Below are 25,747 nucleotides of genomic sequence, written 5' to 3'. Positions count from 1 at the left end.
CTACTGTACTGGTCAACAATTTAAGGATATTGGAATTCAAGTGGCTGCGTCAATATGGGGACACTTGATCCCCCATTTGCCACCCATACAAAAATTTGTCAAAAAAATTAAAAACGTACATATTTTCTCAGGCGGCTATTCTTGTGTAGATTTGACAGATTCGATAAAGGGTTGGCTCTAAAAAATATGTATTGAGTAGATATCATAGAAAAAGTTTAAGATTGCATGTTTCACTTTCGAATTCTGTATAAAAATAGTTCATGAATACACACAGTCGGAAAATCTGCGTATTTTAAACATTTAAAAAATCAGAGAGCACCTTTCTACTTTTATCAAAGCATGTTCTTGGAGAGGGATCAATTCTCACCAAAAAATTTTATATTCGATTTTTGACAGTACTACATAAAAATCGATTGTTTATAAATAACAATTTACAGACTGTCACACATCAGTAAAGTTAAATTTTATATATTTTTTAGAGAGTCTGTGCGAAAACCGCGTTAGTTTATTGATTTTTGGCTGTGATACATCGGAAATGAGAAAAGGGGATCAAGTCCCCCAGTCTCCTATATTTTCATAGTTTTTTGTCTATGAATGCAGTCATTTGAAATTTCGTTTGCTTCAAAAGATTTTTATAACTTTGCTTGTTTCATGCACGAGTGTGCGTTCGATCATGTTTCCATTCCTTAATAATATTTATAAGGGAAGTGAGAGTTAAAAAATGAAACGTTGTACTTTGTATTTGTGTATTTTCAGTGCTTTACTTTTTCTGTGTAGTGCGCGTCCGATCATGTTTCCTCTAGCCTGCAAAACGATAGCGCAATCATCGAAATATTGTGTTCTGCGTTGTGCGGGTGGGTGAATCAATAAGTAAGTAAAACTATTAGTGCGAGTGCGTTCGTTTTTCCTTTAGCATAAAAATATGTTGTTCTGCATTGTGCGGTCGTAAGTCAATTAATTAGTGTGTGTACGGTTGTGTTTTTTACTCTCGATCAAACTACACGCTACACCCGGCATACCGTTTACCAAAACGAATCCTGCCACACTCCCTACCACATATATCCAACATCCCAGTGATTTCTCGTGGAAGTGCAGATGACTCGTCGGCTTCTATCAAAGCGAGTATCACGTCAACAATTTCCTGCATTCGGACACGGCCGGCGCTGGTATTGCTTTAATTTGGGTCACCAGTTTTTACACATTGAAAATAATGTTAGTCCCAAACATCATCTGTTGGTTCTCTGTGTAATTGCAGCTGACCTGGCAATAACGGAGTAGCAACCGTGGGGGGTCAATCATGCTCATGCTCATGCTCAAAAGACTTCAACCCGCCGAACTCGTCGGAGCTTTGTCCAATTGAAAAATGTTGGGCCAACTTCTTCTAAACTTTGTAAAACACCTTAAGGTATTCGAGAACGAGCTGGATTTGAAAAAAAAAACAGTGGATAAAAGTATCAAAATAAGTCGGCCCCACCATTGCACAAAACTTCATGATGAATGTCAAGGACAAAATGCGGGCATTTAGTCATGGAGAGGAAATCCAATCAATCAATGGAGTAGAAACCTATCCATAATGTTGCAAATGTATTTCCTGAAAATGTGGGACAATCTGACTAAAAATGATTTTCTTGCGACCATGTGCGTTTTATTTCAAACGTGTGCAGTCTAACGGACGACAAGCAAACATGCTGATGATTCACATTCTAATTGGAACTTGGGTTGCTTTTCAACTTAATATTATATTAGCATTTCCACAGTTATTAATTTGAAGTTTTTTTAATGTTTACCATTGCATGAATAAAGGGAGTTCACGATTAGGTTGTAACACACCAAACATGCTGAATATTTTTTTTTCCATAGGATTGAACTACGCCTCTCCTTGGAAGATTGACTGGCGACGAGGTACCTTTAAATCATGTATCTAATAATTTCATAGGTATAATGATAGTATCCAATAGTGGAAGAAAAATTATTCCATAAACAACATTTCTGCTACTACATGTGAATAACGATAAATATGTTTGTACAACAACAACAAAAGACAATTATTTACGTAAGCAATACCTAACATTAATGCCATGGGTAAACCACATGAAAAAAAATACATCACAAAGTTTCCCATACTTTTGCCATTTCATCACTCGTTGCTAATATCTCACAACACTTTGCATTTAACCTTCAACCGGAATGACCACACTCACGTGGTAGCGAGAACAAAGCCCGTACGCGATCATATGACATAATTTACAACGAGTGATCATCATAGTTGATGACATGCATATGCGTGTGGCGTGGATGCATTTACAGTGCCCAGCTGGAGTGCTGAACATCTTTGGTTGTCCAATGGGCCACGCTAATTGTCATGGTCCCTACACCACCGACACTGACCAACAACCAACGTGCACGCCACGGAAGCAGGTCAACAGTGAGAGAAGAAATCGTGTCACACTCGCGTGCGATGTGGATCTCCCCAACAGCAAACCTGGATCAAGGTTTTATAGCAGTACTTCAGGAACCAGTTTGTTGCCCAAGAAAAAAAAAAGACGTCCGATGAGTGGGAACCAAACCGGTCCCTTCACCAAGGCTTTCCGTAGAATGTTTCCTGGCTGCGCTTTGGCTGAGGAAGAAAGCGGCCGCAAAACAAGTCTATTACTTTTTTTTCATCCTCGCCAAAGAATGTCATCATCACCGTCGCGCAAAACCTGATATCCCAAACTCGAGAAACAGATTTCAGGCAATCATTCCCGAGGTAATATGCATCGCGAAATGATTTCCCTTCCTGCTGCGGTGGCTATTCCAATCAGTTATTTGTATTTGTTGTTGGGCGCTTAAGGCAGAGAAAGAGCGAAACAACTCCAATCGGCACTAGTGGTAACGGTTCCCGAGATTCCAAGGTATTTGTAGGCTAAAACTGGAATCAAAATAAAAGCAACAAATAAATATAGTCACAAGATGAATTCCGCTAGTGGAAACAAGTGGACGATGGCTCCAGCTAGCGTAATCTGCGCAAAGACGGTTGTTCGTGAAAATAATTTATCTCTAGCTCTAGGCCCATGAATGATAAGCAAAAATCACAAAACTTCGTCATTGCAGATATAAGTGAGTGAGTACGTGGAAATTTATCATGCGCATATAGTTCGGATCTCGAACTAGCAATCCATTAGTAAACATTCTTGTAAATATTCCTGGAACACCGCCAGAAATGCCAAAAGGTCGTTTTGCTCCGGGGGAGCATATTACCCAAAATTACCCAATTTTTAACTCCTGTTTGAAGAGTCAAAATAGCTGGGGTGGTTCCATAAGCAGAGACATTTACGCAAAATCCACGGAATGAATTGAGAATATCTTTCTAGATGAAAGTTTGTTCGACCAGTAATACAATCAATTCCTTAAAAAGATTGACCCAATTGGTGGGGTCCAGAGATCACCCTTTTTCCACGACATGTCAACATTTGGGGTCTCCTGTTAGCCTTGCGAGCAAAGGCATAGAGTTACCATGAGGTTCTTTGATACTGTACCATTTCTTCAATTGCCAAAATTCTTCAAAAATAGCAAATCCTCGACAACAATGTCTTCAAAAGTGAAGTCTTCCTTCTTTTAATCAAATGAGGAAGTTGCATTAATGAACCACAATTGCCCTGTTGACCAACTGGTTTTTTCTCATTTTCCGATTGTAACAAAACTACGAATCAAACCGGTAATTCCGGGCAAGGCCGAGCGCATAGACCTAGTAATTAATAATCGCGTTTCTCCTAATTACTTTTTTTTTGGTCAATCATTATATAATAGTCTCAAATATTACATCAATTAGGCCATCCTTCAAGAACGTCATGCGTCAAGGGGAAAGGGAGAATTTGAGAAGCGTGACTTATAATCCAAAAACATTTTCATCATACCATGGTGCTTGCTTTGGCAGAACCATATAATGCTGAAATAATTATTTTGAGCGTCTAGAGGAGTTGATTCATAAGTATAAGATTGCTAATGTCGCTCTTGTTCGGGTGACTAACATCTAGAGTTTGAAAATTCTTATTCAATGCTGACTTATTACAATAGGGTAACTGTATCTGATTTGGCCAGTTTCTCGAATAACTCCGAAAATAAAGCAATTTCCGAGGGTTTTATTAGCTGTGTCAGGAGATATATTCCTTATGCTTCTTCGCTGTGGAAACTGATCGATAGTTTTTTGGAAAATATGCATTTTTTTAGGGTTGGCCAATGTAGGCACTAAGGTGGCCAAAACCGGTACACTTATCCTATTTAAATTTTGATGAATGAATATTTTAGAGTGTAAAATTCACCACTATAACCTTCTATTGAATAAGGTTAGTTGTAGAAAAATACTGAACTGCAAACATTATACTCTTCAAAGGTAGGGGAGAATGTTCCCAAACCGACCCCCTAAATGGCAGAGGTCATGAAATTGCGACAAATGATTTTTTGGACAAGTTTCTTGGTCTATATAGACATTATTCTATGCTTCTGAGGCTGCATTGTGGGTGCAGATGTGAAAAAATAGTAGATACAGAGGGTAAAGTGAAAGTATACGTTTTCGGCATTGATTGTGGCAAAAATTGTGGTCCGAAACCAACCCCCGTTGTAGGTTACTATTAACATTGTAGCAATGACATTGGCGGTATGAACGAATTTGTGGCTAATATTTGCATTAAAACGGCATTGTTTACATTCGACGCCATCTTGGACACGAAGTGTTATTTGCAATCGATTGGATGTTCAGTAATTTTGTTCTAATCAAACCTATTTTAGATTGGATATGACATAGCGGACCGAAAGCTTAAATCCTAATGTTGGTTTTCATGGATTATTATCTACAACTGGTTGGTTTTGTGGCGTGTTAGAAGTAATTGAATGTTGAGAAAGTCGTTAAGCATTCCATAACTGTGGGGATAGTGTATGGGACCAACATTATCCCCTACTCAAGAGTGAATTACGATTACGTTCGCAGAGCTGATGTTAGTTAAGACGGTATAATTGACGATGCCCCCTATATGAAATAAACACAATATGAAACAATATGAAATTGTGTTGAAAAGTAATAAGTCATTTAAGTATTGCCTTAGGGGCAAGCCAAAGTAAACGAGACGAGCGATGCGACCCGACGCGACTCACGTAAAAGAATAACAATCATTATCAACAGGCTGTCAAATTGCAATGTTGCGTCGCGTCGCATCGCACAACGCGTTTATTCTGGCTGGCCCCTTAGGGGGGGGGGGGGGGGGCTATTATACCGTCTTACCCCAGCTAAATAAAAAATCTCTTCCCCCGTTTTGTCCCACCTCAGCAAATAAGGGAAGATCCATAAACTGCGTAACGCAAAAATAGGTCATTTTTAACACCCCATCCCTTCTATGTCACACTTTTTGTATGAAACATCTGAAAATTTGTATGGGATGTCACACATTATGGAGCCCCTTCCCGCCTCTAAACGTTACGTAATTTGTGGGTGTTCCCTAATATATCATTAAATCATTTAGAATATCGTCCACTCTCATTCTCCCTTTCAAATCATGCAGTAAAAAGTAGAGTGCAATAAAATGGGGGGTCGGTTTCGGACCACTGCTTGCCGGTCGGTTTCGGACAACCCAAACTTTTATCTCTAAATGACGCGCCGTTCAACAATACCACCTCATACGATCTAATCTAAGTACGTGCAACATAGCTAAGACCATTTGCAATAAGGATAACTTATCGTTAAATTTTCTCAAAGCAAAAAATCAATTCAAACACAATATGGCGTGGTCAAAACACAATATGGCTCGAAAACTCCGAAAAACGCAACCTTGGAAGATGGCTGCCTACGTCCAAATTAGTAGTGCTGCGGCAGTGTTCTACTGACAATACAGGCATATTCACCGAAAGCGCCATCTATGAGATAGACCGGGGGGGTCGGTTTGGGACCGACGGTCGTTTTGGGAACACTCTCCCCTATACGAGCGAAAACACGGAGGAAAAAAATATTACTCAATTTTCAATATTTTTTTATAAATGTGTAGAACCTTGAAAATTGACTTTAAACCTCATTTGAACAAACATTGAAGTTTACAGTATTGATTAAAATCAGAAACTTTTCGAAATCTAATCAATTGAAAATTACAAAAAATAATCAAAATACCCCGTCTAAAGACGGTCTTGGGTATTAGAGGGTTAAGCTTGTTAAAGCATATTTTGGCTAAATACTTGGAATGCCTACAGCACCACAAGCCTTCTAGTACTTATGCTTCTACTGTTTTAGAGGAAATTTTACGCAATTATAAGATTTTTTTCTTCCATTTCCTTGCACTATGATGAATTTTGTATACGACACGTATTTCATTTTCTACTTGAAAACTTCTTTAACCCTTTTGTTACCGACAAAAAAAAACACCCTTACGTTACCGACAGGGTACCCGGGTACCCACGGACTTAAAATGATCATAACATTGTCAGTTTTTCACCGATTTTGACGATTTTGATTGCTACGGATGCAGGAATTTACCGGCTATTCGATACATGTTACAGAGAACCGATTCGGATTACCTGGTAACCGGAATTCCGGATTAACTGGGCCAAGTCCCAAAGTATGTGTAAATTGAAGATATATATTCACCCAAATGAAGATTTCTTGCGTCATGACTAATAAACTTCGTTGGAAATTTAATGAATATAACTTAACTACGTTGCAGGACCATCTTATGATTAAATCCCGCAACGGTTATTCCGGAAACAGGTTCCCGTCGGGCCTAAAGTGGCCACAAACTTATTCTGAAGAAACCCTGGCAATATGGGTATCAAAATTCATGAAGTTGTTTAGGAAGTATGATCTGATAAGTAATTGGACCATTGGATGGTTTGACAACGGACCGGTCATCCTGGAACAGGTTCCCGTGGGGCCTAAAGTGGCCACAAACTCATTCTGAAGAAATCCTGGCAATGTGGGTATCAAAATTCATGACATTGTATCGGAAGCATGATACGATAAGTAATTGGACCATACATAGGATGGTTTGACAATGGATGGGTATCAAAATTCATGAAATTGTCTCGGAAGCATGATCTTTTGGGTTATTAGGCCATAAGATGGTTTGACAATGGACCGGTCATTCTCAAACAGTTTTCTGAGGGGACCCTCATATAGAAGAAACACTTGCTATCTTCTTTTTCCGTTATTTCTGGTCAAAAAGACTTAAAAACTCTTGACAGGTACTCAGAAATTATTTATAATGAACCACAGGCACTGTAAGTATCATTGGTGTTTGCTGAATAATGTGGTGACAAAATGGATCAAAAACGTGACGGAGGTAGATAAAATCGGGGAGTGACAAAATCGGGTCAACACTGTGTAACTTTTCACTTCTCTCTTCTCTCTTCTCTCTTCTCATTTCTCTCATTTCACTTTTAACTTTCCACTTCTCACTGCTCACTTCTTACTATTCACTCCTCACTTCTCATTCGACTCAATAACCATTCGGCCTAACAGCCATTCAGCCTGATGACCCAACATCAGTCCCATCTTCTTGGAAAACATGTTTCCGAAAATATTCCAAGAATTTTGATGCCAGGGTGTCTTCTAAATGAGTTTGTGGCCACTGAAGGCCTTTCGGCAACTTGTTCTAGGATGACTATTCTGGTTGATATCCATCCTATGGTTTCAACTTTATGGATAACATATTTCCGAAACAATTCCAAGAGTTTTCATACCCATATTGCCAGGGTTTATTTTAAATGAATTTATGGTTGCTTTAGGCCAAGAATTACAATTCCGGTTGATATCTATCCTATGGTCTCAACTACATGAAAAACATGTTTCCGGAAAAATTCCAAGAATTTTGATACTAATATTGCCAGTGTTTAGAGGGGGGTCCCGTAGCGTAGTTGGCTACACGTTCGCCTTACAAGCGAATGGTCATGGGTTCGATTCCCAGCCCCTCCACCAAACCCTCGTCAGTCGCCGGATCCGCAGCCCATACGGTGGCGTTCTGGGGTGCACGCCTTACCGTCACTGCTGCTTGATGGCGACTGACAACTTGTTCTTCTCGGAGGCATTCCTCCAACGTTACCCGGATAAATGGCAACCGAACAATGCAACGATCATTGGATAGACGACATGGACAAACGGACACAATGGACTCACGATGAGATGGACAAGCAACGACAATAATAATGATAATGGAAAATCTAAAAATAGATTCTGTGTGGATTCTGGCAGCAGAATGTCACAGTAGATCTCGGCACAGTAGCGGTTAAGTAACACAGAGTGCCTACCAAATAAAGAGAGGAATAAAAAAAAAATTGCCAGTGTTTATTCTAAATGAGTTTTTGGCCACTACTGGCCTTTCGGCAACTTGTTCCAGAATGACCGTTCCTGTTGATATCCATCATATGGTCTCAACTACATGAAAAACATGTTTCCGAAACAATTCCAAGAATTTTGATACCCATATTGCTAGGATTTATTCTAAATGAGTTTTTGGCCTCTACGGGCCCTCCGGGAGCCTGCTCCAGAATGACCGTTCCGGTTCACATCCATCCTATGGTTTCAACTATATGAATAACATGTTTCCGGAACAATTCCAAGAATTTTGATTCCCATATTGCTAGGGTTTATTCTAAATGAGTTTTTGGCCACTACGGGCCCTCCGGGAACCTGTTCCAGAATGACCGTTCCGGTTCATATCCATCCTATGGTTTCAACTATATCAATAACATGTTTCCGAAACAATTTCAAGAATTTTGATACCCATATTGCCAGGAATGAATTTGCGGCCACTATAGGGCCCACGGGAACCTATTCCGGGATGTCAGTTCCGAGTCCATATGACCACGTGGTCCCAATACGTTGGGAAGTCATAACCCTCGAATTTTCTGCGAAACTGGTAACTCAGGATACAAGAAATCATCATTTGGATTCTATAAGATCAACTTCTCCATGTTTGAGACATGGTCTAGCAAATCCGGAACTCCGGTGACCAGGTAATCCGGATCGGTCCTTTGTGACATGGATCGGATAGAGCATGAATTTCTTAATCCATAGCAAATGGAATCTCCAAATCGGTTGAAAACTGACGAAGTTATGGTCATACCAAAACGTGGGTACCCGGGTACCCTGTCGGTACGTTACGGGCTAAAAATATTCAGAAGCCCCTCCCCAAGCCCCCCCTTACTGGATTTTCATTTTCGTACCACCCAAACCTTAATTTTGCCGAGTTTGAAGATGTCACGGAGTTTCAATTTTCTGCGATGTTTAGAACCCTAAAAAAAATTCACTTGAAAACGAAAAAGGTACCCGGGTACCCTGTCGGTAACAAAAGGGTTAATGTTTTGCGTTCCAATCGACTACTTCGATTTTGATCTTCACAAAGAAGTCAACCGTCTAAATCGGCCACCCATCTCCTCCTGGTTGGCCTTCAGTTATTTCTCTAAGTTGCGAGTTGCCGTCTTCGTATGATCTTTATTCTCAGTTAGCAAATCGCATTGCCCTACTAGCTGTTGACTATAGATAGTGGAATGTAAAGACACTATAAACAAAGACAGGAAATGTTCCAATTGGAGTTCCAAATTTACTGTCAGTGCCATTCCAATCGAGCAAGAGACCTGTCATTCCAAAAAATCGCACGTAACATTTGGTGAGGGTCATTTCAAAGACATATTTTGATTATTATTTTGTTATTTTTTGGAGATTTTGGGCTCATCTACCTCAACAAAAGGTTGAAAATGAACTTTTCTTGTTTATAGTGAATTCACAATCCGATTTGAGTTGGTGAACGCGATACTAATTCAATATTTTTAAATCATGTAAATTAGATAGACCAATTTGAAAAGTTCATTCAACATCAGCAGTATTGCGCATTCGAGGTTGCCGGTTGATTTGTTTGTCCAGGGATCAGATTTCGCGTCTTTGTTTATAATGTCTTTAGTGGAATGTATAGATGAGCGAAGATAAATCCTCTGTCTCCAAACGAACTGTCAAACGTGTCTCCAAACAAGCATGACGTCACGATTTCAATGAAAATGTTAAGGGTTGTGACGTCATATGCGCGTGTGCACGGTAAAGAATCTATAGATTTTACTGTCTAGACTGTTGACCATCTTCACAGTACTTCTACAGTCGATCGGCCAGCCCCTTATCTGCTCATCCAGATGATTAGCGGTAGGATTCCCGTGAAATGCGTCGCACATTTGATACAATAGTTCGAGCCGAACGCTGCGTATCATCAGGAGATGACATTATCTCCTGGACAGAGGACCGCCCACAAGTCCAGATTGTTACAGTGGTGGATTTATCCGCAATCCAACTGCCGTTTCCTTCAGGGATGCGATACGGTACGGTAGCAAAGCAACATCAGTCTTTTTCTCATGACGGTTGTAGACAGTTTTTGTTGCATATACCAGAAGTAGTTGGAATGGGGAAACCTGTGTTCTCGAGTATCCTTCACTCCTGGTGTGACCACTTCGGCTTTGGCTATTTCGTTCAGTCCAGTCAACGGGTTACCTCTACTGGGCATAGGGCTTTCACCTAAGCCCCATCACCTGCCACCTCTTCTGCCACCTCTTCTGCCACCTCTTCTGCCACCTCTTCTGCCACCTCTTCTGCCACCTCTTCTGCCGACATTTTATACGCAGAGTTTTTCCGCGCAGCATTCTGCTTCAGGACAAGGGTCATCTCGCCCTTCCGAGGTCAGCAGATGCAGTAGATATCCTCACCAAGGCCAGAACGCTTTTCTTCGCTCCCCATAGCCTCAACTCAAGTCATCGGAGTACCTCTTACCGTCTATATTTTTGTACGGGCACTTCCCTTATTAGACGCAGACTGCTTCACTCTATCCGCGGCACTTTTCTTTCCGCCTTCTTGGAACCTCCGTTCAGTTACTTTCTTCTGTGGACATACTGTTTATCACTGTTCTTTGGGGTCAGTGGTCGGGAACTTCCCAAACAGCACAAGATAAGCGAATCTTGTTGCAGCAACCTAATTGTGACTAAATCTGGTCATATATAAGTTACTGTGATTTATGTGTAACATGTGTGCTGCACGACCTTACATAGCCTGGAAGTTGTTTCGGTAACGGCCATATGTCGACGCAGTTCCGCGGTGCAGCTCTTCACCAGGTCACTTTCCTCTGCAGGCTTTTCGGTTTGGCATGCCGCCTGCTCCGGTTCTTCAGTAAAAAGGTAAATCCGTTCTGCCTCCTTACTGGTCTTGGACAGGGGATTCCATTGCTGCTTTGCCTACACGACTAGGTCGCAAAAGTTCAGCACGGCATAACCGAAGTCCCCGCTAATCGCATCTGTGACACTTGTGATCATATACATCTTTTGCTACCCAAGTAACATTTTAAGTTTTATAACACTCTACAAGACTGTTATAAAACCAGCATAACACCAAAATGTTGCTAGGGTATTCACCGTTCTCCTCATGACTGGTAATCAGCTCCTTGATGGTCTTGGCCAAAGTAGCCACATCCATCTTGATGTCAATGGGCGCATCCTCTGACATGTCATGATCCTCATTGTCGCCTGCCCCAGCCCTGTTAAGGCCACTTCTTCTAGCATAAGGATCTACATTATCGCTAGCTATTATATCCTCTTCCCCAAATATTTTCTTAAGTTTTTTGTCGCCAATTTAGTTTCATGCATCGCTCGACAAAAGAAGTCCATCTTCCCAGAGCTTTGCATATAACGCGGTAAGATTCACTTATTGTGGGGGTGCCGCCCAAGAACCCCACAATCTCCGTTAGTGGCCCGCCGTTAGCGGGCTACTTGACAACGACTAGGGGCTATATTATTAGTTTTTCTGCGATTGAACCTCATTATATGATCTGATTTACACCATTACGCACTACGTCATCTTATTGAAAATTGGTCAGATGGTTACATGAGCTCCAAAGCTATGGGTTGATTGCAATTTTCGCATTAAATGGTTAATATATTCTTGGGTTTTGAAACATTCTCTTATCTCTATGAGATTTTTTCAATATGCACATAAGAATATTTTATGTTAGGCAATTGTTTTTACCTTCATTACTACGATTTTTTTTAAATTATCAATGGATTTTTAAAAAATGTGAAAGGTGAATTTCAGGGCTGAGTCGATCCGTACACAACACTATGTCAATTTTAGTTTTTCTATCATGTGTTAAAATAAATTTTCTATAAATCATCCTTTGTTTTTTTTTCAGGCCTGAGATGATCTCATCTGTTATTGCTAACTTCTATACAAACTTCAAATGATGTGTGCACCACCATATTACAGCTTATTAGCTTTAAGTTAAGCTGGACCATCATCGTGAGCATGAGAAAGCTAAAATATGAAAATTAATTATGAAGGGTCAAGCTGAAACAGCACACTAGAATGATTTAGTATACACTCTTACATTTATCTTTTTTGAATCTTTGAAAAGCTAATGAACACAAATCATTTTAACCATTTTCATGCATAAATACTTTCAACAGCGCACGCTTTCCTTCACGAACAAACAATTTTCCCAATGACACATAATGTAAGCCACGCAATGGCCGTATGAAGTGCATCGCTTCACTTATTTCACACACGCTTGGTGATCTATTCCTACATTGCATTCGAGCGATCCACCCAGCCCCCCTAACAATATGTGGGTATAATGGCACACGGCAATAATGAGCCCATTCGCTTCCACCCAAGTTTGGTTGCTGTGGGCTCTGGATAGACGACTGACTGGCACAGACCAGCCTGCCAAACAGAAGCAAAACTTATGTTAAAGGAAAAGTTCCACGTATGTACCTCTCTGTTCTCTCTCTTTCTGTCTTGCTGGTCCGGATCGGGTCTGTGTATCTGGGATAGAGCCGCATAGAGCTATTGAGGATATTACTGCAGACCGTGATAAAACGTAGGAAGATGTTTCTTCCTTGCCATATAGGTAAGAGAGCTTACGGAGTTTGCACTCTGATGGGCACGAAGTAGTGTTCCGCAAGTAAGAATAAATTAAACTCATGAATTCAATTCAGCTGGCAAAGCTGGAGCAAATTTGTTCAGAATCAGTAATTTTTGCTCATATACAAACTTACCGTTGAAGTGGATGAGTGCGCCTGGCCCCGTTGAAGTTCGTAAGCGCAAGAGGAATGCTGAAGTGCTCCAAAGTACTCCACGATCTAGAAACGGCTGAATTCAGCAGACCGTTTTGAACTGTAGTAATCCTCCAACTATTGATTAATAACACATCATAACGCGATTCACATGTAGTTAATTGTTGTGGTCACTGCATTCGATTCAACTTATTCCATCAACTATTTTAACCTTCTTCTTTTTTTCGATGCTCTCTTCAAGGTATCTTGACTTTCTACACTTCAGCTCTTCTTAACTCTTTCTCCACCATTCCTGTTTCACTGTTAAACCTTATTTCTGAAGATAAAATGCCGTTAATTACACTCACACATGCAATGGATGAAACGCAGAAAAAACTAGTGTTGAAACATTTTTCTCCTAATTTGAATAAATTTTCTTCTTTCTTTTCGTATAGCTTCAACGTACACTTGCTAGATATGTCGTGAAATACATAATATCTGTCACATTTCAATCGAAAACCGCCATTTCAATCACTATTTGTTCCAAAACCATTCCTGTTTTCCACTCAACCAGAAACAAAAAGAAAATGGATGGAAACTTCACAGCCTGAGCACGAACTACACCAGGAAAACCTACCAGAGGTATAACCAGTAGCACCAAGGCTTCTGCAATGGTTTGCAGCTTACTCTGCTCGTCTCCGGCTTACGTGTACGCAACGCAAGAAAGTTAGACTCAGACTGTTCGCACTGGCTGACGAGCCACTGAACTCCAGCGAGCCACACAGGTGGGTTCGTGACGGTGGCACGTTTCTTACCACTACCCACCACTGCACTGACTGATGAGAGCGAGCTTTCGATTGACCACGCTGCTGGTAGTTGTGCGATGGGTTAAGCTTTCGGCGTCAATAACTGCACAGCATGAAGTGGGTGAGAAAACTCGTTGCAAAGTAGGTTGGAAAAGCAAAACATTGCAAAATTTTCGGTTTCTTTGTTTTTACTCGCCGTATTCGGTGTGGTGGTTTCGTCTACCGACGTAAAGTTACGTCTATCGAATAATACTCTCGAAACTTATTTTTTTCAAGTTGGTGGCACAAAAATAGGGTTTAGTGGCACTGTTCAACGGTTGTGTGTTTGTGTCTTTCTATAATGGCTACTGCAAAAACGAATTTTGAACGGAGACCCTGTGAGCTGAGTATTCCCTACTATTCGATTCGACAAAGCTCGACAAGTGAAGGCATTCCACTAAAAAGCTCAAAATAATTTTCTTAACAAAGCTCGACAATAAATTCGGCAACCAGACACGTGAGAAGGAAGCCTAGGAAGTTGAGTAATGCTGCTGCCGCCAAAGCATAAATACGAAATTCATCAAAAACGAGGAGGATTATACCCAGCTCCCAAAGCCTTCTCAGGGGGGCTTCTTTTCTCTCGTTGTCGTTGAAGCAATATCTCAGGGAGAATTAGAAAACTCGTGACAATCCAATACCCGTAGTAGTACTATTCAGACTGATATGATTACAATAACTCATATATGACTGAATGTGATCATATATGAGTAATAAAAACTTGTTTACAACATGTGTGCTACTCGGGATCCGCCACACTCTAACGACGGTGACTCGTACATTATGAGGTCATATATTGGACCGCTAGCTCACATAGTACAATCGGTAAAGCAGAGGTATTACAGAGCCGAAAGTGGCTAGTTAGATTCCTGGTCTGGCCGAATAAATCTTGAAATAGGATTTCAAATTGAATTGACTTTATAAGCTAACTGACATAAACAAGAAGCAGTTAGTTAGAAACAACTGCCACTCTTGAGCTGCAATGTTCTCTACATAAATTTATGTACATCTCTTTGCGGAAGATTTTACCTTGTCTTGCAATAAAACGTGTTAGTCACATCCCACATTCCACCTGTGCACAGCTGTGGCGCAAAAACCAAGTTGATCCTAAGTGACCATATTGTTCTGGGGCCAATCCGGGACACCTTATGCATTATATAATTTGTAACATATCAAATCGTTTCAAAAGAGATTTATCTCCTATTGACCTATAGCACCCAGTATTATGCTGACTATTCGATTTTATAGAAAAAAACAATACATACACTAAAGTCTTTAAATAAAGAAAAAACAGATTAATCCACCTAGCGGCACCTAGTGCCATTCTCGCAATTAGTTAAGACACCAACCTCATATGGGGCTTATATGGTTCGATAAACCATTTTCTTCGTTATCACCATCGTTATCAAATTCAATAGTGATCAACAATAGTGATCGACAGGGGACGTCGAATAAAACTTGTTGCGTGAAAATCGGTTAAGGATTACTATACGAAAAGTTGTCTAATGTTTTCTTTAGCTTTTGTGCACACACATACACACACATACGCACACACATACACACACATACACACATACATACACACGGACAGACAGACATGTGCTCAGTTCATCAAGCTGAGTCGTTTGGTATATAACACTATGGGTCTCAGAGACTTCTATAAAAAGTTTGTTTTCGGAGTGAAATGATAGCCTTTCGGTACAACTTTGTTGTACGAGAAAGGCAAAAATGAATTGTTTGACAATCTAGACCTTAACTGACTCGGATCCTTTCGGCCTCCATGACCTAAGCTTTACAGAATATCTTCAAATATTTTTGAATCCGTAGATCTTACAAAGCCTTTCTTCTCGGAAGGTGACAAACGATATATCCTGACCAACTACCAGGAGAGCTATTTAAACACGGTGGTGGGGCACTGGCTAGAGCGCTGCACTGGGTCATTACCAAGATTTGGGAGGAGGAAGTTTTGCCGCAGGAGTGGATGGAAGGTGTCGTGTCCCATCCACAAAAAGGGCGATAAGCTGGATTGTAGCAACCACCGCGCAATCACATTACTGAACGCCGCCTACAAGGTACTCTCCCAAATTTTATGCCGTCGACTAGCACCAATTGCAAGGGAGTTCGTGGGGCAGTACCAGGCGGGTTTTATGGGCGAACGCTCCACCACGGACCAGGTGTTCGCCATTCGCCAAGTACTGCAAAAATGCCGCGAATACAACGTGCCCACACATCATCTATTCATCGACTTCAAAGCCGCATATGATACAATCGATCGGGACCAGCTATGGCAGCTAATGCACGAACACGGATTTCCGGATAAACTGATACGGTTGATCAAAGCGACGATGGATCGGGTGATGTGCGTAGTTCGAGTTTCAGGGGCATTCTCGAGTCCCTTCGAAACCCGCAGAGGGTTACGGCAAGGTGAGGTAATAAGCAAGGTCTTTCGTGTCTGCTATTCAACATCGCTTTCAAAGGGGTAATACGAAGAGCAGGGATTAACACGAGTGGTACAATTTTCAATAAGTTCGTCCAGCTATTTGGCTTCGCCGACGACATAGATATTATGGCACGTAACTTTGAGAAGATGGAGGAAGCCCACATCAGACTGAAGAGGGAAGCCAAGCGGATCGGACTAGTCATCAACACGTCAAAGACGAAGTACATGATAGGAAGAGGTTCAAGAGAAGACAATGTGAGCCACCCACCGCGAGTTTGCATCGGTGGTGACGAAATCGAGGTGGTAGAAGAATTTGTGTACTTGGGCTCACTGGTAACTGCCGAAAATGATACCAGCAGAGAAATTCGGAGACGCATAGATGCTGGAAATCGTGGATGGAATAGAGTTCGCCGACGTACCAAACTGACAATCTACAAAACGCTCATTAGACCGATAGTCCTCTACGGACACGAGACCTGGACAATGCTCGTGGAGGACCAACGCGCACTTGGAGTTTTCGAAAGGAAAGTGCTGCGTACCATCTATGGTGGGGTGCAGATGGCGGACGGTACGTGGAGGAGGCGAATGAACCACGGGTTGCATCAGCTGTTGGGAGAACCATCCATCGTTCACACCGCGAAAATCGGACGACTGCTGTGTGCCGGGCACGTAGCCAGAATGTCGGAAAGTAACCCGGTGAAAATGGTTCTCGAGGCGAGGTGCGCAGCGAGCTAGGTGAATCGATCAGGTGGAGGATGACTTGCGGACGCTCCGTAAACTGCGTGGGGAATTTTAGATCGTATTAAAATCATAGAGGAATTAGCAGCTTTGATTCCAATGAGTGGAACAACTACCGGAAAAGACTCAAGAAAAGTTGTTATGGCCTGTATGAAAAAGTTTGGACTCTCCTTTAAAATCTGGTCTTACATCTGATAATGCTGGCGCCAGCAATGATGGAAAAGAACACTTTTATTATGATATTTCTAATAAAGGAGGAGCATGACCAGTAGAGTGATTCAAATTTTGACTTTTTTGCCCCCCGATGCTTAAACGATTGCATTTGCCATTTTAATACACCTCCTAAATTTTTAGCAATTTTGGATGTAATTTAACTGTGCACACGTCATTTGAAGTTTGTTTGGAAATTACTGTGAAAACTGACCCTTATGTGGAAGACCGTTCCGTGAGGTGGCCCATGCACTATTTAAATATAATAAACACATTGCCTACACAGAATACTTCTCTAGCTGAAAGGCATTTGTTGTTGCGAAGCGATTTCTCGTTTGGAAGCAAAGTTATGAAGAAAACAAAAATGCTTATTATTGATATTGGTGTTATTCTTTTACGTTAACTATGATCCGTTTTGTTGTCACATTAGCCCTCAGCATAGGACCTATTTGTCACCACAATTCGTTTGCCCTGTCTTGTGTGAGGTAGGCCTATGCTGAGGGCTAATGTGACAACAAAACGGATCATAGTTACCTCCTTGAAAAAGGCACGATACATGTGTCCGAAACGTCGGATGAAAACATAAAACCCCGTTTTTGATCCCAAAAGACTGAAAGCCAAAACCTCAAACGTCGCCATCTTAGTCGAATCAATTAAGAAAGTTCTACAAGAACCGGGGAACTGTGCCTAGTCCAATAATTCCGATGCTATCGATGTCAGATCAAATATCGAACTGTCGACTCTTTCATATATGATATATATACATATATGTATTGTACAGTACGGCCTCACAGTACTACTTCTGCCGATGAGAGCAAATTTAAAGCTGATTTTGATATTAGTTTTGGAATACGAAATAAGTAATCAGTTTAATATTAGTTCATGTAATTCAGAAATCGACGGCAAATGTATATTATAATAAGTTATCAATCACAAATATCAAAGTTTGAAAACAAATTATGATTTCCATTTTATGTAGATATAAAAATATGTTTTCTTTTGGCTCTCTTTATAATTGCAAATTTTCTCGACTTCCCGGGGCATGAATGTATTATCATGTTAGCCTCATGATATACGAATGCAAAAATGATAACTCGGGTTAGAAACCCCGCAGTTAACAACTGTGGAAGTACTTGATGAACACTAAGCTGCGAGGTAGAAATGTCCCAGTGGGGGATGTAATGCAAATAAGAAGAAGAAAATAATTTCAGACTTCCAGCGGGTCCTTACCACGCTGGAATCAGTTGTTCATTTCAAAATACGTATCAGTAAGATTACAGCCAAACGTTATTAAATGGAATACAGTAATATCCCGATTTTATCACCCCCCTGGTGAATTTTGGGGTGATAAAACAGGGTATGTGACAAAATTGAAAAAAAATATTTTCATTTTATTTAATTCATTCCACAAATATGAATCATTTAATGCTTTGGAAAGGCCAAATGCGTGAACGGTACTCGTTATTTCTTGTTGAAACTTACAGAATATTTCCCAGGTACTCAGAAGTCTTTCGTGATAAACTACAGGTGGTGGAAGTTATTTCATGAAAATCAATGCTGTTTTTGGTATTATTTACGAAAATAAAAAGAATAAAAATTTTTGGGGTGACAAAATCGGGTCGAAAACGTGACAAAATCGGGACGTGATAAAATCGGGTCGAAAACGTGATAAAATCGGGGGTAGACAAAATCGGGGAGTGACAAAATCGGGTCAACACTGTAGAGCTAAATCGTCTTATGACAAGTAAAGGCATTCCACTAAAATGCTCTGAAATTTTGTCACTTATTTATTCCTACTTTCTTACTATTGAAGGAACAGTTCTCTATTGTAAGAAAAATACACAACGATTGACTTCAAATGTCAATAACCCTGGAACTTCTCAATCCGTCTTCAAACATAATGGTAAGGTAAACTCTGCAAAATGTTATCACTATATAGAACCTACACGTCCATTTAAGCTTTCGTCTAAAAGCTCTTAAACATTTTACAAGCACACCTAAGCGGACAGTAGACTACGCAACACCAAACCAAACGAACAGTCTTTCTCCCTTCATGCGTACAAATAAGCTGAATGACTATGTTGTTGTTACCGCCAAGCCCAACTAACATCGAGAGACAACCTAATAGCACAGGTGTTTATCCACCGATGAGCATTGCTGTGTACGAATGACTACACTTTCCGTACGATGCTCAGCTTCCCGAAAGCTACACAGGTATCGGTATGTATGGCTGCACTTGCTCTAGTAAAGTAACGTCAGAAAGATAGTGGCAATAAAGTTCAATTTTTCTTTCCTCTTTTGCTTCACGCTTCAGCGGCCTGTCACTTCACATCCGGCCGCAATGCGAAGCCGTACAGGTATTTGCCGTACCACTATGCTCACTGGCCGACTATTAACAGAATCATCGGTATGTTCTACCACATAATTGGAACATATACTACACTAAATAATATTTTCGTGTCACTAATTCAATGCTTACGAAAACATTTATACATAATATATTTTTCAATCGAACGCGCATAAACACTTTTAGAAACTAACTGGGGAAGTACACCTTATGAAGGCAACAGGTTGCACACGACTGATGGCAATCACAATAAATATTACGGTAAAGAGCCGGCGAATGGGTTCGTATAGATAAACTGTGTTGTTTCTTAGTCAGAGCTTTGAAGAACACAGACATACACACATTCATCTGAACACCTGTTTAACACCTGAGACTTTTACTAGAGGACTCTGATGGTGAACACTAGAAGCTTATGTCATAATCTGTGGTTCAAAACGAAGAACGTTATGTCCAACCACATGTCTAGTGTTTACAACGCTAGCGCTAGATAATAAAACATGCTGGAAATTATTCCATTAAAAAATTTATATTTGTTTTTGTATAATGGCAGTCTTGAATTATACAGTTGAGGAATCCGAAAAACTACTTTGCCCATGAAAGCTCTCAATTCGGTCAGGTAAAAAAGCACAGAGCAATGTTATTTCAAATGTGACTGCTTTAGCTTCCCAAAAAGAACCTGTCTGAGATGATTGTTAGTTGAATCTCTATTCGACATGGGCATAAAATATGTTTGTCGTGCATGTCACCTAGTATAAAAATATAAGAAAGTCTGACATATATGAAATAAATATAACTAAGTTTGTTTACACGGTATGGTTTAAGTCGAATAAGACCTTTAGAGTCAATAAAAAAAAGTGAACCCCTAAAAAAACACAAAAAAATCAAAGAAAACTCAATTTAGAACCTAGACAGGTGGCGCCGATGATGCCTTTCTGGTGGATCATAAAATGTATTTAAAAAAATCACATGAGAAAGGTGAAAAAACCGCTTTAGGGGTCTGAATTTCATTTTTTTCTTTCATTTCATTGATAATTATGCATTGCCACCATCCTTGGAAAAAAATTGCTCACGAACATTAGTTTATATAATAATGCATGCCAATGATAATAATATAAGAGGTTTGTAAATAATCCATATAAAACTAGAATTATACACCAGCATTTTAGTAACAGATCAAGTTGATCACTTTGTTTATAACAACACTACTGTGCATTAATTTATTTACATTTGGGCATTTGGTAAATTATATCGTGAGCTACAAGTAAAACACACCTCGGCCAAAGAGTTCATAGGAAACACTGAAATGTATGTACGTTTCCCCCATATCCTCTCATACCCTAATCGTATCCTTAGGGTACAAAATGTGTATCAAATTTAGTAGAAATTATTCAAGAGGTTTAGAAGTAACACTGGAATGTTTGTTTTCTAAAGAATCTGGAAATCATCCTGGGGTTTTTCTTAGGTAGTGCGCTAGCATGCAAAGCTATAAAGTATAACCATGCTGATGGTGGCTGGGTTTGCTTCCGGGTATGGTCTAGGAAGTTTTCGGGTTGGAAATTGTCTTCTCTAGGCACACAAAAACCATCGTGATACTCATGAATGCAAAAGTGATAACTGGCTTAGAAACTTCGCAGTTAATAACTGTGGCAGTGCTACGAGGCGGCAATATCCCAGAGGGGCATGTATTGCCAATAAATAAGAAGAACCACCATCCGCTCCCAACCAAGCAAGCTGTTCTGAAGATACAGTTTTCTAAAAATTAATAGTCATTAGGGGTATGCACTTAACAGCGTAGGTTGCTGTGTATCTGATTATAGAAATGTTTCACACTCAATCACAAGGGACATATTTCAAATCGCCTGTGAAACATTTCCATAAACAGATACACAGCAACCTACGCCGTTAAGTGAATCCCCCTATTGATTTGCCACCATCGACAATATACATATGCGTCATGCAAGTATGGACATTTGAGACGTATGGTTGCTCACCATGGTGTCTCTATGGCAAGAGGGAAGTAATGCAATTGGGGAAGAAACCATTTAACTTAAAAACGGCCTTTTCGGTACGGTTGTTTCCTCATTACGACAGGCCTCTAATTTTAAACAGACATATTAAAGTTCTGCGTATGTTACCGGAGTTCTTGTAGTGGCTTGGTTTAACATAAAGTTTCCTTCAAAGTTTTGAGACCTTTTTCAGACCATTTGGGGAAGTGGTTGCAATCAGATCGTAGTGTGCGCCGTAAAGAAACGGACGTGAAAATATTGCCCGTCCCGTCAAATCCATCGGTTTCCTCTAGGTTACAAATACAAATCCATTCATATAAATTGCATGAAAGAAGAGGGCGCATTTTTTTTGCCGTTAAGAATAATAAAATTAGACCAGAGATTTAGTCTGCTCATCCAGGGAAAGTGATTGGTTTAATAACCCCCAACTAATAACAGTTCTGATTCCTTAGAAGAAAAATCAACTAGACTATTGAATATAGAAATTGATTGAAAATAATTATTTTCATTCATTCGCAACAGGCATTGGCAATTAAATGATACACATTCGGCAATGGTGTTGATATCCCGCCCAGCCCGTTACTGGGGGGCATGGAGTGCGATCCTCTCGTTTAATAAACAATGTGCACTCGCTTGACTGTGGATATACAACAGTAAAGCACATGTGGAGATTGGGCAAATCAAGCATCCGAAAGATATTCAATTTGCAAAAAAGAGAGCTAACCGCGGTGGAGGTTGGTACTCGGATTCTGATGGCTTTTCCGAAAACGTGACCTTTAAGTAGTCTTGTTGTGTAGGGGTTATCATGCCTATCTAGAAAGTAGGAGGTTGAGGGTTCGAGTCCCTCCAAGACACGTGGATTCTTTTTCGCAAATTTCATATCAATTTGTTCATTTCGATGCATATGCTGTGCATATGCACAGCCAAGATATTTAACAAAAAAAAAGTTGATATCCATTTTAAATTAGGAAATTTTGTCGTATTACATGTAAATTTTTTAAAATAGTCCGCAAAAAATCCAGAAGAATATTTTTAATAAACATTATTTTATACTTTGGTTCTCATTTTCTGAGAAATTATATTATTAAACTGAACTCATAGTTTGGAACCAAAACATTAATAGTAGTTTGTGCAACTAGTTGCAAAATGATGACTTTTTCAGTACGAGTGATACGTTTATCCAACGAGACTGTTAAAATCAAATCTTTTATCACTCAAAGACGAACTGTAAACCAAGTATTATGATCAGAAATTGCAAAAATATTTTTTAAAATCTATAAATTCTCTACATTTGCTTGAGTTAAGTTAGAAGCAATGCGATTCTAATTATGTATTTAATAATTAGTTTCATTTCCAGAAGTTTTGAAAAAACAAATTGCTAATAATTCTACATAGTATGAATGTTGTCGTTTCCAATATTAATACCTATACCAATCAAACCTTATAAACTCAAAAGAAAAATGTAAATACGTTACGATTATTCAAGTCCTACGTCTACTCGCGGTCATGTTTAAAACATTAACCATTACTTTTCAAAACTAGGAACGTGGTGCCAGTTTTATTTTGTTATGCCTCACCTCGAAGAGCAATATTAAAAAATACCACACATTATAATGATGGTAGGGACACGGCAGGTATTTCCGTCCATTGTCGTAGGGGCTAAAACCAACGAAAGCAACGTACATTTGCTAGAACTCCACTATAGCAGAACGTTTCTCCTGAGCTTACGATTTGGTACGTATAAGTTTTACAAAAAAGCGTCTCTTTTATTGGTTTTCGAGACTATGACGAACAGACGAAAATACCTGCCGTGCCCCTATATGAACAATCTTACGACGGCTTCATTCTCGATAATTTTTACTAACAGTAGGGAATAGGTGGATGAAGCTTTACTTTGCCACCGAAAAGTGAATCCTATAGCTGACTCATAACTGGTCATTAGTACATGATAGATAATGACAGTTAGTTTGGAAACGATCAAGCTACTTATTAGAATATAATAGTTATACCTTGACAAAGGAATAACAATGAAACAGACTAAATGCACGAACAGTTTCCACTTTTTACAAGACATAACTTACATTGTGTTTAATAGTATTGACACAGGATGAACCAATAACTTAGGCAAACAAAGTAATTCAAGGAACGCATACTTCATACCTTCTGACCATAAAGACAAGAGTGACATCGTACAGATCAATCTATATGATTAGGAATGGTAGAGAGTATCTATTAGAGTTGTAAATGTAATGTCTTTTGAGCTAGTTCAACAGTGCCTTAATCGACGACATGATCCTTGTACGGCTCAAAACTGCTTCAAAAGTTATTAACTTGTCATTTTTTATAAATCGGGGATTGAACACTTTCTTATACTTGATAAAAAAAAAACTTCAGCCCAGGGCTACAGGTCTTTTAATAAAAGACAATAATGATAAACTTACTGTTAGAGTCATAATCCGTATCTGTAGGGTTACGGTTGGATTGAAGATTTGTAGAATTATGCTATTTCGGTGTTGTTAAAACTCAAGGATTTTCTTGATAAATTGAGTGTTGGATTGGTTACCATAGTCGAGGGGCAACTTGTACTCTACCATCCTTGAGATGAGTAAGTTTCTTCGTAATTGTTAAGGATTTAACTCGCTCTTTTCTGAAAAAAAAAACGTTGGTCTTTTACATTACATTTTTAGCAATATTTGAAGCAGTGTATTAAAGGTAAAATAGTAATTAAGTTCAATTGTACTGTTGGGTGGATCCGTATGCAGAACTTCTAACATTTATTACCTGAAATATATCAAATTAGGCATCCTGGACCGGAACGAAAATTTAATATTTTCATGAACCAATAACTCCTTCATATTTGTTTCATGGATGATCGATCGAATAGCTGTTTTTACCATATATTTTTAATATCCATATATTCCTGTTTATATTGCCATATTGTTATTAAATAAACAGCATGCGAGCTTCTATGAAATAATATATTCAACATTTAAACGTTGAATAAAAAAAATATGTCTTTCTTTCGTACTAACTTTCTTCTGAAAGGAGATTCTCTATTCATCCCGTGGATTCGCATAAGTGTCTCTACTTATGGAACCACCCCACCCATTTTTGGCCCTTCATACAGGAGTTTAATGAAATACAAATAATAATATAATCATGATCAAATCGTTTGTCAGATATGGCCAGTGCTATCGGCACGTGCATTGCTACAATAGATGGTAGTATAATCATCATCATCATCATCATCATTTGGGGAAGTGGTTGCAATACCTATTTCAAACATACTTTCAAACCTTCAATGTTCAGATCTCCAAAAAACGAAATGATTCCTCTAGACCCTCATGCCACTGTTCTGTTCGTTTCACAGAATAGCAACAAAGATCAGTTTCTCATTGCACATAATCGCTTGGTTGCCTAGGTTGCTTTCGCTCATGAACCGAGAATATTAGGAGTGGTCTGCCGACTAACTTCTTAACATCCCAAGTAACTTTTTGAGTTTTATCATACTCTATTAGCAGTTTTGGAGGGCAAATTTTCAAGACTAGCAATAAAACTAAAATCTACATGACAACCTCTTGATGACCGCTACAAGATTATGTTATGACCAAGTGGACCACTTTTGAGATCATCTTCAAAGCAAGTTGAAGGTTATTCATAAGAGTTCTATAAAACCGCTGTCAAAAAAGGGAATTTCTCTTCCGTGTAACTTTTTGTTATTGTTTTGTAGAAAAAGGATAATCGTAGAAATGGAAAATGAATGAAATAAAAAACATTATCACGAACATGGATGAAAAATAATGTTTAATTATTGGAAATTGGATGCCCAGAATTCGTTCGCGTGCTTGCAAATCTGTCTGCGCAATTTCTGGTGAAAACAGGTAAGAAAATCAGTTTGTTCAAGTGCGCCATCGTAATACTGTGATTTACGGCCAATTGATTAGCGTAAATAATAAATCGATATGCTGCCTTTTTTTTCTGGTGGCAGTACGATTTACAAGGAAATTTTTTTTTCTACCAGCATGGCTGCTACTGCGCTGTGAGCAATTTTGACGGCCAAAATAACATTTTGATTAACTTTCAAATACAATAAGTATTTTGCTGAAAGTTGCTGCAATCGGTTCCTTAC

The 25,747-nt window shown here is 39.5% G+C and overlaps 1 protein-coding gene across 2 annotated transcripts in view; it reads right to left on the bottom strand.

Moving 5' to 3' along the window:
• Window positions 1-19,824, bottom strand: part of LOC134213357 (myosin-VIIa) — a 102,508-nt gene extending 82,684 nt beyond the window's left edge. Inside the window, exons 1-2 of one of the 2 annotated variants that reach the window (XM_062692348.1) lie at window positions 19,745-19,824; window positions 13,039-13,372 (exon numbers count right to left, since the gene is read on the bottom strand). The gene's annotated coding sequence lies outside the window, so the exon portion shown is untranslated. Of the gene's footprint in view, window positions 1-13,038; window positions 13,809-19,744 lie in introns of those variants that run through there. The other variant, XM_062692346.1, reaches the window with a different exon arrangement.
• Between the last annotated feature and the right edge of the window lie 5,923 nt (window positions 19,825-25,747).

Source organism: Armigeres subalbatus, chromosome 2, assembly GCF_024139115.2.
Source record: "Armigeres subalbatus isolate Guangzhou_Male chromosome 2, GZ_Asu_2, whole genome shotgun sequence".
In the NCBI taxonomy this organism is placed as follows: domain Eukaryota; kingdom Metazoa; phylum Arthropoda; class Insecta; order Diptera; family Culicidae; genus Armigeres; species Armigeres subalbatus.
The sequence above is the reverse complement of the archived record's forward strand: the minus strand, read 5'-3'. Positions and strand labels throughout refer to the sequence as shown.